Source organism: Hippichthys cyanospilos, chromosome 1, assembly GCF_059441005.1.
Source record: "Hippichthys cyanospilos isolate Australia breed blue-spotted pipefish chromosome 1, RoL_Hcya_1.0, whole genome shotgun sequence".
Classification (NCBI taxonomy): Eukaryota; Metazoa; Chordata; class Actinopteri; order Syngnathiformes; family Syngnathidae; genus Hippichthys; species Hippichthys cyanospilos.
Window position 1 is genome coordinate 74,373 of NC_142369.1, and position 15,956 is coordinate 90,328.

At 43.3% G+C, this 15,956-nt stretch overlaps 1 long non-coding RNA gene across 1 annotated transcript; it reads left to right on the forward strand.

Moving 5' to 3' along the window:
* Positions 1-11,865: 11,865 nt before the first annotated feature.
* Positions 11,866-14,093, forward strand: LOC148428444 (uncharacterized). Its single transcript, XR_015866543.1, has 2 exons — positions 11,866-13,158; positions 13,533-14,093. It is a non-coding gene; the product is annotated as an uncharacterized LOC148428444 (long non-coding RNA).
* The last annotated feature ends 1,863 nt before the right edge of the window (positions 14,094-15,956 follow it).

Genomic DNA, 15,956 nt, shown 5'->3' on the forward strand with positions numbered 1-15,956 from the left:
TTCGACTGGTGTTTTCCGCTGTCGTTCGCACTCGCCACTTCGCGACGCCACGCAGAACTAGGAAAAAAAACATTACACGACGCAAAAGGCTCGGGAGACTCGCACGGAGTGCACGTACCCGATCCGCAACACCTGGGGACGGACCAGAGGATGGAGAGGCACGAACTACCAATGAACGAATTAGAAATATCAACGAAGAGAGGTAAGTATTGGGGGCTCAACGAAAACCACTTGACATCAAACGGCAGACACAAACCGTAAAATAATATTGATGAACGACAAAACGTGACACATTAAAATCTGGAGAATACGACGGGCAAGTTCCTCCCTCACACTAAAGGGGTGAGTAAATAAATGTTATTATTATTGCGAATGTTTTCGGGACATTCGGATTGAAGTACTAACATGAAGACTAACAATTAAAAAATATCAATGACTAATGGATTGGTTTCAGGATTAAAGATGGTGAGACGGATACAAATGAAGGTAAAATAAACGCATTATAGACCCGAATGCCGGAATAGGTGAACATCGGAACAAAAATATCGGTGGTATTGTAGCGTGGGGGGGCGTTTTTGATAGTTACGCAGTTCGTAATTACATGTACGCACGTGTAACGAGCGAGCTCGGTACGACCAACCTGTCCGAATTATTTGAACTTGCAAACATAAGTGATTATTGTGCATCGTTTCCGGTTCGGGACGAAATAAGAAAAAGTGACGTGGAGTCATAAACGGGATATCGAGGTATGTTTATAAGACACACAGAGATGCATGTTAGCGACCTTGCGCAAATTCAAAATGCCGTACACAATAACACTTCTAACCGGGTAACTCGTTAAGATACAATATGCATTGTGAACGAACAACAAAAAAGAATACAAAAAATGCTTTTATAAAAATTTATAAATAGTGAAATAGAAAAAATGAAGAAAAGAGTTCTTATGTATAAAGTGAACCTACTCAACTTAACTCGGTCAATCCTGCACAATCACCGAAGTCCTTTGGTGTATCAGCGCGGGCTATTTACAGTGACATATACCGGATCAATAATAATATCGTCTGGGGATCTGAGTGTACACATTCCTTTATTAATATATTCTTTAATAATAATTTTTAATGAAAAAAGAAAACGGATTAAAATCAGGGGTACAGCGCTCTGGAGAGGTATTAGACACAGATATAACGTGGATTGGAACCATACAAAATGAAAAGGGACCTTTTGATGGATTTTGGATTGTTTGAAATGGAGGTATATGGTATATGCATGAACTCATGTATACAAAAATAAAGGTTAAAACATGATTTAAAAATAAAAATAAAACTAAAACGGTCGTCCGTCTACTAGCTGAAGATGGATTACAATTAACAAAATAGGTTGAAATGCAACTGGAGCGATCATAATGGGGTCATCTGCATTGGACGTATACTTGGGTACAATAGGCATTTATACATGAATATAATAGATTAGTATGTAGGAATGGGAGAGTTCGTGCATGTATATGTGTAGGATTATGGGGGGGCGTATATATATATATATGGGTGTGTGGGTGTGTGTGTATATATATAGGTTTATATATATATATATATATATATGTATATATATATGTAGGTGAGTGTAGAGATATGTGTATGTGTATATATATATATATATGTATATATGTAGATATGTTGACAGGAGGATAGGTGAATGTGGGTGTGTATGGGCGGGAGTGTATACGGATAGGTGTATATATGTATGGATATGCAGGAGTGTGAGAGAGGGTGGGTGTGTGAGTGGTTTTTAGATATAGGTGAGTGTGTGTGTATATATTGTGCGTGTATATGGGTAGGTTAGGAGTGTATGTTTTGGATGTGTGCGGGGGTGTGTAGAAAAAGGTATATGGATGGGTATGTATAATGATAGGTGTATATGGATATATGTGTGTATGTGTGGGTATATATGTGTATATATATATATGTATGCATGTGTAGGTATGTGTATGTATGTGTATATATATGTATATGTGGGTGTAGGTGTGTATGTATGTAGGTGTATGTATGTGTTTATATATGTATGTATATATGTGTAGGTGTGTATGTATATGTATATATATATATATATATATATATATATGTATGTATATATATATGTATATATATAGGTGTGTATGTGTATGTATGTATATATATATATATATATATATTTATATATGTATGTGTATGTATATATATATATATGTATATATATGTGAATGGGTCTCATCTCTTCCCTTATAATTTACCCCTGGATTCTAATCTTCCCTATTCTTTTCCTACAACTCCAAATCACATCGACGGAAGCAGATCATCCTACCAAAAAAATGTTTAGACGGGGAAGAGAGGAACGACGTCGGGAGGAAGGCCGACCACAGGGAACCCGTGAAAACATGTGGAAACGTACTTCCCTGAAAGGGAAGGGTGCCTGGAAATGGATGGACCAAAGGGAACGTGGATACATGACAGAGGACGCACACGAACCTCGACCGAGAGAACAGACACGACGCTTCTATCCCGGATCACGGGATGCGGAGGACCATCGTCGGGAAATTCCACGGAGGAGTGTGACATGGCACCCGCAAATTGACGATGACTCACGTGGAAGAGAGATTACCCCACCACGCAGGCGGGAATGGAGAGAACCACCGCCAATCCGTGGCGAGCGACCACTCTCTTCACCACTATCATCCTACGGAACGGTCCGCGAACGACGCAGATCAGGGGACGGAGGATGGCATGGAGAAGGCGGCAAGACATACACACGACCCAGGATCCCGGACAGTTACCGTCGGAGATCACCTTCCCCACCGGAGTACGCCCGTCGTGAAGAAAGAGAGACCCGACAGGAGAAAAGGAAATTGGAGGAAGACCTCGCAAAGAGAGCGGGGACATCACAGGATCGACACAGGGAGAAACCACCCCAACCAAATCTAACGACCAGAGACAGACGCATGGCCCCTCAAAGAAATCGGGGCATTGAGACTCAGAGTGGGAAAAACTGGACCAAAGGACAAGAGCAGAAAAAAGCACGAGACAAGGGGAGAAGATGGGAGAGACGGGATGAAGGTCGAATACCAAAGAAAAGTGACATAAAAGAAAAGAACCGCGCAACTTCACCGGACTCTGACCAAGTGGACCAATCTTCGGGAGAGGATTTGGAACCCCACCCTCGCAAAAGACAGAGACAAGAGGAAACCTCAACACAACTGACGCGACGCAAAAGGAGACGAAGTCTACCAGGGGCCACTGAAGCTAACTCCGCGAACGCGGCGATGAAGGATGTTTCTACATTGAAACAAACAAAATGTATCTTTGAACTCATCAGAATGACACACCATGGACGCAAACTATCGGAACGGAAGGAAGGGGAGACAAAAGGATTTCTGAACAGAACGGAGGCACTTCTGATAAGAACAATTAGACCGGCAGACACTACTGCACTAACCAACCGATTATTACAAGAAAACGCCCGAGCATGGTCCAACAACGCAGCTCTAATTCTGCAACAACATTACCAAAATGGAGTCACCAACGCCCGCCGCAACCTACTGTCAATACTGGACAAAAATTGGGAAACCGCTTGGGACCGAGCGGCGTCATGGGCAAGGAGGAGTCTGAAAATATTGGAAAATGAAGATACTTTGACCGAAGTCAGAGATCTTGTCCAAACCTTGGCCTCAAGGTTGCTGAGACTAGGAAGAAAAACCGAAGAAAAGGACCGAATAACTGAAACGAAAAGTGAGACCGGCATGGAAGGGGAACCTCGACCAGAAAGGACCCCGATGCCGAAGGTTTTGGAAACCCGGACTTTAGGAACGGAACCCTCAGAACTGTTGGAGAGACCGATTCCCAAACCACGTAAATCCTTGATGAAGGATATGGAGAACGTTCAAGAAGAACGCCGACACCAGGACCCATCACGGAGCCCTTCGGGGACCGATGAAGTATCGACGATCGACCGACCTGCCGAACAACACGAGGACCCGATGGAAGGGCCCTCGACTTCAACAAGTGAAAGAGGCAGACCGATGAGGCGTTCACTCGACTCTGAATCAGCTGAGGAAGAATGGGAAAGACTTATGATGGATCTGGAGGAGGACTGTGACTTGATTGACCGGATAGACTGGGAAGAAGAGGCACGGAAGGGAGAAAATGAGGAACAGCCCTGGAACTCCCAAAACAGAGAGGAACCAAGACACCTTCGAGAGAAACCGATTGAACCACCACGGGACCAGACCCGAGAATCTCGAGAAATAAGTGAAAGTTCGGAAGAAGATAACACTGAGGTCGGAAATCCGTCGTTCGACAAAAAGAAGAACGAAACAGTCTTCATCCAGGGGGAACGAAAAGAGGATTCGGAAGAAAGGAGCCAAGATGATCTATGGAGTGGACATTGGAGTGACAACGAATTCCTGGAAATCTCCACCGCAAAACCGACATCCCCGTTGAACCGGGATGATGACGGGAGATCAAGTGAAACGTGTGAAGTCGTTTCAACCATGGCGATGGAGGAGGAGAGTGACGGGGCAGCCAGAACATCATTCCAACATCCGTCCTCTCAGGTGGCGAAGACTCGTCCACTCCGTATGGTGACGCGCCATCTACACAGCCTCAAGAAGATCCAGGAATGGAAACTGACCCTCCACAAACCGAGGATCATTTTGGGAGACTCCAACCTGGCCAGGTTCCCGGACTTTCAAACACCGGATTTACAAATAGATAGTTTTCCGGGTGCGAATTTTAGACACCTGGCCTCCATCCTGGAGAAATGTCCAACCTCGGAAGGCGTAAGAGTAGTGGTTCTAGCCGCTGGTATTAACAACAGGTCCCAATCGGCCCACCTCACAGCATTCAAACAATTGCAGCGTGCCCGCAGAGTAGCGAGCAATAGGTTTCCATCTGCACGAGTTTGGGTCCCGTTGGTCAATTTCTCACCAAACCTCCCGTTGGAACAAAAGAACACACTGGAATTAATCAACAAATATATAATGTCGCACTGTTCTTATATACCGATGCTGCCAGTGGAGGATTTTGGAACCGGTTGGGACATGATCCACTGGACGCAGGAAACGGCAAAGCGCATGCTGCGACATTGGACAGCGTTCCTTGACCAACGCTCTCAACTGGACCGACCATCGCGGATGGACGCGGCGTCGACGTCAACACAAGGTGAGTGCTGTTGCAACACTACACATGTGGGGGGAAATCACAGGGGTGGGGGGAGGGAGATCACGTCGGGGGTGACGGGTGTTCACCTGACTCCCGGTTGTAAGGTCATGATGCTAACCAAAAAACCTGACAAAAGTATAACGACAATGACACAACAACGACGAGGGGAGACGACAGCTGGGACATCCAGATTCACACAGGGTCAACAACAAATCCAAAAGAGACATCCAGTTCAACCAGAAGCGACTGCACCCACAACATTGAAGAGGACCGGTGAGTTCGACGATGCTACGGGAGAGAGAGGCCGGAGAACCGGACCACTCGGTTCCGGGAACAAGGAAGGTGAGCGACTACTCCCGCAGGTTATGAGGAGATCGATCACAGCGGAGGATATCGGACCACAACGACTGGTGGAGTACGGACAACATCAACATCGAGCCTCCGAAACGATCCAGAGTGCAAGGATAGAGGATGGAATTCTAATCTTGGCGGATGACTTCACCTTGACAGGAGCACAAAAACAACTCTTGATGAAAGGCCTGACCTTTGTCCCATCACGAGGTAAGCACAGACACCGACGATCCCAATCGCTACTGGACTTACAAACATATCACCGAAGAGTGAAACTGGCAGCCAGATTCAGGTACGTACGATCGCGCCAACGGACACCCTTCACGACAGGGTCGGACTGGACCCCCGCACGGGGCAGTATACCACCCAGAGTGTGGGCGATGATCGAGGCGGACCAGGGGATTTGGAACGAGATGAACTGGTCGGTTAAAGACCGGTCCAATCTTTCGACGGATGAAATGGTAGCACTCAAACAACTGAAAAGGGACACCAGAATAATCGTTAAACCGGCTGACAAAGGGAGCGTGGTGGTAGTCATGGGGAGGGACAGATACGTGTGGGAAGCCCGCAGACAACTAAACAACCCCAAATACTACCGCAAATTAGAGGGCCCCATATTCTGGGAAACAGTACCCATGGTGAAAGAGATTTTGGAAGGAATGAAGAATGGAGGGTATATTGATGGTAAGCAATTGAAATATCTCCGCGGGGATTCGGATCCCAGGCCCCGTCTCTTCTACTTACTTCCAAAGATACACAAGAAACCGGAGACATGGAGTAAACCTTTCCTGATTCCTCCGGGTCGTCCAATAGTGTCAGACTGTGGCAGTGAGACGTACAGAGTGGCGGAATACCTTGAGTTCCATCTCAACCCACTCTCTACGAGACACAGTAGCTACATAAAAGACACATACGATTTCCTGGAGAAGATCAGGGGTCTCCAAATCCCACAGAACTCACTCCTTTTCACCATCGATGTGGATAGCCTGTACACAAACATAGAGACAACAGCGGGCATCCATGCGGTAAGACAGTTCATGGCCAAATACCCTGACCCTGGTAGACCGGATGACGCATTGATCAAGCTACTTGAAATAAATCTGACAAGAAATGATTTTGAATTTGATTCAGAATATTTCCTACAGATTTGCGGCACGGCGATGGGTAAGAAATTCGCCCCATCATATGCGAACATTTATATGGCACACTGGGAAGAAGCGGCTTTGGCCGCAGCGACCAAGAAACCATTACACTACTATCGGTTCTTGGATGATATTTGGGGTATTTGGCCACATGAACAGAGTGAATTTGAGGTGTTCACGAAGCATCTGAATACCTTCCATGCATCCATAACAATAAAGGCGACATCAAGTAACACCAACGTGGATTTCTTGGACGTAACGACTTTCAAAGGGCCGAACTTTCAGACTACGACAACTTTGGATTTCAAGGTACATTTCAAGGAAACAGACACACACGCCTTGTTATGGAGAACAAGCTGGCACCCACAACACACCTTCAGGTCAATCATCAAATCCCAGTTACTCCGGTTCCACAGAATCTGCAGTCGAGAAGAAGATTTCCGGGAGGCGACGGAGACACTGTTCCGGGTGTTAAGACAAAGAGGATACAAAAGAACCGAACTGAAAAGGGCCCGCAAAACATTCCGGAATTCTGAACCACTGGCACAACCCAAAAAGGAAGACTGCATCCCTTTAGTTACAACATTCTCGGGCCAGAGTAGGTTTTTGACCGGCGGATGCAAACGTAACTTCAGCTCCATCCTCGAACCTATGATGGGCTGGGGGGACCGAAAACTTATCGCGGCCTACAGGAAAAATCCCAATCTGGGGGACCTGTTGGTACGGAGTAAAATGGTTCCTACAAACCCTGTGAGACGAGGACGATCGGAACGGGAAATCGTACTAAGCTTTGTGGAGAACAGCCGCACGGGTCAAATTGTCAAACTACCTCCGATTCGGGAACCACATCGGATGAACTGTGTCTACCTGATCATCTGTGTAAAATGTAAGATGAAGTATGTGGGGGAGACGGGCAACTCGGCCCGGACGCGTCTGTATCAACACCTGTACTGTATCAGACGAGGACAAAAAAGCCACACAAAAATAGTACAACACTTCAGAACACATGGACTGCAACATCTCAAATTCAGAGTGTTACAGGTGGGACCATTATGGAACCGGGAGGAACGGAGAAGAACTGAAAGGGAATGGATTCAGAAACTCAACACTCGATACCCATTTGGACTGAATGAATAGGATCAGGAGGCAACGGGACAGCACCGGGAGTAAACAACGGACACCACAACATATGAACGAGAACCGAGACGGATGAAAAAGGAAAAACATGGTCCCCAGAATGCGCCCTACACTAAGAAACTTGGACTCCAAAGAGGACCCAAACGGGACATGAAACGGAAACACTACTTCAGGACCTGCTCAAATGGTCCTTTCCTAAACCAAATTGGCGGACTCCGAACGGAACTGCAACCTTCATCTTAAGCTAGGTTATTAAATTTTCAATGGAGTTTGAGGTTCTTCTTAAAAGATCCCAGCATACTCCAATCCTTTCCTTCTCTCTTGCTCGACCTTTGAGCCCGGGCTCTAACTTCAGGTGAGTTATTACTGGATTTACTCAGTTCCCTATATATCCAGCTTCCCCGTTCCGACCTATTCGGTTTAACCATGTGCGCTTGACCGGATTACCTAAAATCCCAATCCCACTCGAGACTTAATTATCATCCGGGATGACCTAATCCCAACCCGGCTCCACCGGGACTCGCTTTTATCTCGTTTTTGCCTAAAAGGCCAACCTTCGGAGTGCCATCTTGACCTTATTCTAATGGAATTTTGTTCCGCTTGACTCAATTTTAATTATACGTAATGTTGTAGACACTTTGACGCCACAACAACTTGAATCCCTTGCCTAAATTCAACCCTTTTACTCCAGCCCTAATCCCCAACCTTAATTTCAGTTCATTTTCCTAAACACAACCCCTTCACCCTACGGAAATTAATACGAATTTGGGTCCGGCACCTACCTTTCCCAATCTCAACCATCGGACTCCGGCCAAAAAACACCCCCCAACAAAAGGGATTCATAGTCAAATTCTAGGCTCTAAATCCAACCAACCTCGTTTTCTAAAAATTAAAGAACCCCGTTCTCCTTTTCGGACTCTCCACCCTGACCCTTTTCCTAAACTCAACCTTCGATCCTATACCCAATCATCGGACAAACGACCTAAATCCCAACCCGAGTTGACGTGGTTTGCATTCAAGTTCTGGGCACTAAACCCAACCAATCTCGGTTCCCTAAAAAATAACACCCCCCCCCCCCCCCCCCCCCCCCCCCCCCCCCCTCCACCCGGTTTTGTCTTTTCTTTTCTTTTCTACTTCCCCACCCCGACCTTCTTCCTAAACTCAACCTTCGATCTTAAGCCCTAATCCCCAACCCAAAAACATATTTTATATATATAGAAAATATAAAAAATATTTCCTTTTTTTTGGGGGGAGATCTTGAAAACTACCCCGGCCCCTACCGCTTTCTAATCTCAACCATTAGACCAAACCTAACTCCCAACCTGAACAATACAAACGGATTTTCAACTTTCCATGTATTGTTGAAACACTAATTAATTAATTAAATAAATAAATAATTAAGTAAATATAAATATAAATAAATAAATACAGGTATGTAGAAATAAATTAGTACAAAGATAAATAAGACAAAAATAAAAAAATATAAAAATATAAAAAAATAAAAAAATAAAAGAATAAAAAATTAATGAATAAATATATAAACAAAAAATTCAGGTAATAATAAATAAAAAATGTTTGAATTTTTTACGAATAATGATCCAAGAAAAATAAAATTGATTCGCCATTTTTGAACAAAATAAACCAAACAAACAAAACAACAACGAAAAGAAAACCCCCCCCCCCCCCCCCCCCCCCTCGCTTGTTTCCTCTCCCTCTCTCTCTCTCTCTCTCTCTCTCTCTCTCTCTCTTTTCTCTTTTTTCTTTTCCTTTCTCTTCTGTCTTTCTCTTTTTTTCTTTTTCTTTTTCGTTTCTCTTCTCCGATCACTGACTCACGGTATCTTGACCTTACTTTCCACCTTCAGTCTGGACCCTGTTCCCGGGTTATGGTCTTAAAACCATCCCGTAATCTCAATCTCCATTCTCCTAGTGGAGAAGGGATGAGAATTGGGAACATCAAGGAAGGTGAAATTTCAGGGGACGACCGCAATGACAAAAATTCCTGAACTGGATACCCAAAACCAGGGAAAGACAACTTGGAGAGATGATGAGAAATGGAGGAGGAGAAAACGGTAATCATCGGCAAAAGACAGATAACGACGCACACACGAGGCAACGGATGAAAGAGATGAAACAGCCACCGGAGGAACCAACATGGTCTGAAGGTCCCAAGACCGGATCTCGGACTAAATGGTGAAATCTAAAAGAAGACCGAGCCAAACAGACTCCGGGCACTCCCGTTTATTATGAAAAATGGGAGGAACCCCACGGTCAGGGAAAGACACAAAAGGCCGGACACGGGGCGACCCCCTGGCTTCAGGTGGGTTGTTATGGTGATTGGTGTGGGACTCCTATGATCCCCCGGTAGCGGAGAGTGCACATCGAGATTCGGGGAGACCCGGATCTCGCTCTAATCTTTACAAAAACCTAACCAGCCAGGTCCCAGCGGGCGGACATGGGGGTTCACCCTTACCATTCCCTGAGTGAAAAGCTGGTGTCAAAAAAGGCTCAGGAAGTAAAGGAACGCAAGGAAGATACATCACCGAATTCGAGGAAGTGGAGGATAAGGAGTACCTGGATGAAACCTTGAAAGAACAAGAGGAAGGAGAGAGGATCTCGGACAGGAGTGATGAATATCTCCAAAAAAATGGACTTCGAGAGCGGGACAGAAAACCTGAAGAAATGAGACAGTAAACGTGGGTAAGAGAAAACTAAAGAGAGAAAAAAGAAAAAAAGTGGAGAAACCATGTGGCTGCATCATCCTTTCGACACCGAGGGGTAAGTACCAATCCATCATAAGAGAATCTGACCTAAAAATTGAAAGGAATTATGAATACCATCCAAAAAGGCAAATATTCAACACCATCTCGAAAAGAAAAGGATTTTAAGAGTCATTAAAAAATGAAAGGAATGGAGACCCGGGTAAGTAATGAATCCTTTTGATCTTTCTACAAAAATTCCTTTTCTTCTCTCTTCTCTTCTTTCTGCTCCCCCTCTAACCACTACCGAACAAACCCCCATCCATTTTGGAAAGAATGTTTTGTTTCTACTGTTCTTAGCACGATGTGTATATGAATGTTTACTTGCAAGTTGTTTTAGTCCTGGGTGAATAGCAAGTAAAAGAAAAAAAGAAAAAAAGACAAAATAATGTAAAATGAGATCTTATATAGAGGTTTTTATTGAACGGAACACATTTACGTATATCCACGGTTTTACGGACACAAAAACAGATATGGGGGGCGTATAAATAATTGAGGGAGACGATACGCAAAATGAGAACATCATAGATAAGATTTCGGAAATAAAACGGGACATAATAAATGACGTAGTTGACATGGGGACGTTCGTACAAAATAACACAAAAAAAGACTTAAAACTATAATGTAAATAACGACACGCTACACATTAGAATAATACTTGGTTAATGACGTGGACACGGCTCACATAGACGTATCAGATTGACAACTTACGCAAATTACATAACGAACGGGAGTGATGGGATGAAACAAGGCATTTCGGACCCCCGACAAAAATTGGAGATTAACAAAATAAAGAAAGATATTTAAATGTATCGAAAGAAGAGAAAATAAAAAAATAAAAAATAAATAAATAATGTATAATAAATAATAAGGACTAATAAAAATAAAAAATAAAAAAATAAAAAGTAAGATATAATATCCTTTGACGATTCAACGATGGAGTTGCGTTCGTGCAAAACGCAGCAACTGACTCCTGAGATTATAAAGTTACGATTGGAAAGGGATCAAAAGATCAACAAAATAGCAAAAGCAACAAAAACGAAAAATCCGGATCACAACTGTTGGAGTGAGACAACTTGTTATATAAAGGAACAATAAAATCGGGGAACTTTCTACCCGTAACATGTTTCACGATAAACGCGTACGTAAATGACGTTGGTGATACCCACGAATAAAACGGGTGCCCGTAATCAACAATAACACCACACGGACTCCACGATGGAGTTCTGACCGATTAACAGGTTTATATACGAAGTATATATATATATATATGTATATATATATATATATATATATATATATATATATGTAGATAAAAAAATGGTATGAAAAGTCCTTCACAATTTACGGCTCGGGTGAATATAATAAATAAGACTGAGAGACTGCGTTAGAACGTTGAAACAGATAGTGAATAGCTACTTACGTAAGCGGAGGTTAGAACGTAGGATTGTAAACAAAGGGGCGTGACAAAATTGGAACGTAAGGAGACCTGAATTCGAACAATGAAAAATCGTCCTTAATAAGAAATAACAATGGGGGAATTGCGCTTGAGTAGGCGAAAGGACGACATATTTTGTGACAATAGACGAAATGACGGAGGATTTGACAAAATGGACCGGAGTAAATGGTTGATAACCTAGAGTTTATGGTTGCCTGGGGAAACGACCCGGAAGCGTAAAAGAATAGGGGGACTGATCGTTTCCGGTTTGTAATCGTAGTCATGACAACAACGAAACAACACGAAGGATTGCGTATGCGGAGTTCAATACTACGACAAAAGTTTTTTACGGGGAACGACAGCAAAAAGGGAAGCAGGTTTTAGGATTATATGCTTAAAGAACAACTAACTGGAAGGAACGGGGGTTTCATACCCGAAAGCGTAAATGAGTAGATACGCCTTAAACAAATTAAGTGCAATAACGTCTATATTGAATAAAATCTCATGAATAAACAATTTACAAACACCGACGGATTATGTTTGACTTTTGGAAATAACGATCAAACCCTAACAATAATAAATAATAAATAACTGCAGAGATGAGGGCTAATGGTGTCCGACGGACTAGTAACTAGAATTCGAACAAACATTGGTTGCCAGGGGCAACAACTTGGAGACGGAAGCGTTTTGAAACACCGGATATGACGCGAACGCAACACCGCTAACACTGACAAAAAGCCTATGAATAAATAATTCACTAAGATTGATTATCACACGGATTTTTGAAACCGCGTCAAAATAACTAACATTAGTTATCCACTCCGAATAGGATTGGCGAGACGGGATTTGACGAGGGATTGCCGAGGGTTAAACAAAAACGGGTTACCAGGGGCGACGACCCGGAGGCGGAAATGCTAGGGAGTCTTTCCGCTTCCGGAGTAGGACGCTATACTTCTCGACGAGACTGGTTTGTTATTAAATTGTACCTACGCAACCGAACCGTCACGATACGAGCCGATGCTAACATGCTAACAACGACGGCGCTGGCTACACGCGGGCACACGGTAATGGAGTTAATTAACACATATACTTTGAAATGAAAGAGACAAAAATCGAAGTTGTGAAGAACCGGATACCGCGGAGAGGAGGTAAGATAAGAATGTACGATTACACAATTAGTTGGCCGTAATGGACTCACGGTTTAGAGAACACTGTTTATATGACGTTGTACGAAATTTGATACGGAGAGAAAAAAACTGGTAGTCCCAAAATGGGATTCTAATAATGTATGGGATGAATAGCCTGTTACCTGACTATTGATAGAACCAATATAAAAGGAATGGGCAACGAAGCACGAACGGACGTCTTGAGGTCGCTTCGTTTAACAAATTGGAGCTAACCGGAGGAAAGCTTGAAAAGCTACCAGGCTAACCGGGCTAAAGGATGTTATGTGTTGCAAAAGTTTTTGTTCGCGGAATAGGAAATAGGACCGACACCTGTACATTGTTTTCAATTGAAATAGTTGACGTGACATCACTGTAAGACGGGGGTGTGGACGCAGCAACGGCGACTCCACGGAGAAGAACTCCTTTGAACATCGGCTGGAGGATCCGTCGAGAGATCGTGGTGGAGGAAGAAAGAGCGACAACGTCGACAGCGGGGAGAGAGGTCATAAATTAACGAGCGTACGGGTCTTGCCCCGGAAACCGGCGCGCGAACACGATCCCTCCCGTTAATTCACCGGGATCGACGCTACGGGCTTTCCTGCAAAGGCAGTCAGCTGGTGGGTCGGTTCGGTCGCCTGATGAAGGGCAGATCGCCCGAAACGTCGCGACGACGGGCCGGCCCAACCGCAAATTGACTGGTCATTGGCGCCACTGGCTGACTGCATGCACCTCGAGGGACCGCGGATCCGACCAACGGTGGAGTGAGCCTGTTGCCGGTACCCTTCCGTGATAACGCGCGACAGCGCGGCACGGAAGCTGAGGAGACTTTTTTTCTTTTGCAAGGATTAAAAATATAAAAAAATAAATAAAAAAATAAAAAAATATATATATAAAAAATAAATAAAAACAACGTCCAATTCGACTGGTGTTTTCCGCTGTCGTTCGCACTCGCCACTTCGCGACGCCACGCAGAACTAGGAAAAAAAACATTACACGACGCAAAAGGCTCGGGAGACTCGCACGGAGTGCACGTACCCGATCCGCAACACCTGGGGACGGACCAGAGGATGGAGAGGCACGAACTACCAATGAACGAATTAGAAATATCAACGAAGAGAGGTAAGTATTGGGGGCTCAACGAAAACCACTTGACATCAAACGGCAGACACAAACCGTAAAATAATATTGATGAACGACAAAACGTGACACATTAAAATCTGGAGAATACGACGGGCAAGTTCCTCCCTCACACTAAAGGGGTGAGTAAATAAATGTTATTATTATTGCGAATGTTTTCGGGACATTCGGATTGAAGTACTAACATGAAGACTAACAATTAAAAAATATCAATGACTAATGGATTGGTTTCAGGATTAAAGATGGTGAGACGGATACAAATGAAGGTAAAATAAACGCATTATAGACCCGAATGCCGGAATAGGTGAACATCGGAACAAAAATATCGGTGGTATTGTAGCGTGGGGGGGCGTTTTTGATAGTTACGCAGTTCGTAATTACATGTACGCACGTGTAACGAGCGAGCTCGGTACGACCAACCTGTCCGAATTATTTGAACTTGCAAACATAAGTGATTATTGTGCATCGTTTCCGGTTCGGGACGAAATAAGAAAAAGTGACGTGGAGTCATAAACGGGATATCGAGGTATGTTTATAAGACACACAGAGATGCATGTTAGCGACCTTGCGCAAATTCAAAATGCCGTACACAATAACACTTCTAACCGGGTAACTCGTTAAGATACAATATGCATTGTGAACGAACAACAAAAAAGAATACAAAAAATGCTTTTATAAAAATTTATAAATAGTGAAATAGAAAAAATGAAGAAAAGAGTTCTTATGTATAAAGTGAACCTACTCAACTTAACTCGGTCAATCCTGCACAATCACCGAAGTCCTTTGGTGTATCAGCGCGGGCTATTTACAGTGACATATACCGGATCAATAATAATATCGTCTGGGGATCTGAGTGTACACATTCCTTTATTAATATATTCTTTAATAATAATTTTTAATGAAAAAAGAAAACGGATTAAAATCAGGGGTACAGCGCTCTGGAGAGGTATTAGACACAGATATAACGTGGATTGGAACCATACAAAATGAAAAGGGACCTTTTGATGGATTTTGGATTGTTTGAAATGGAGGTATATGGTATATGCATGAACTCATGTATACAAAAATAAAGGTTAAAACATGATTTAAAAATAAAAATAAAACTAAAACGGTCGTCCGTCTACTAGCTGAAGATGGATTACAATTAACAAAATAGGTTGAAATGCAACTGGAGCGATCATAATGGGGTCATCTGCATTGGACGTATACTTGGGTACAATAGGCATTTATACATGAATATAATAGATTAGTATGTAGGAATGGGAGAGTTCGTGCATGTATATGTGTAGGATTATGGGGGGGCGTATATATATATATATGGGTGTGTGGGTGTGTGTGTATATATATAGGTTTATATATATATATATATATATATGTATATATATATGTAGGTGAGTGTAGAGATATGTGTATGTGTATATATATATATATATGTATATATGTAGATATGTTGACAGGAGGATAGGTGAATGTGGGTGTGTATGGGCGGGAGTGTATACGGATAGGTGTATATATGTATGGATATGCAGGAGTGTGAGAGAGGGTGGGTGTGTGAGTGGTTTTTAGATATAGGTGAGTGTGTGTGTATATATTGTGCGTGTATATGGGTAGGTTAGGAGTGTATGTTTTGGATGTGTGCGGGG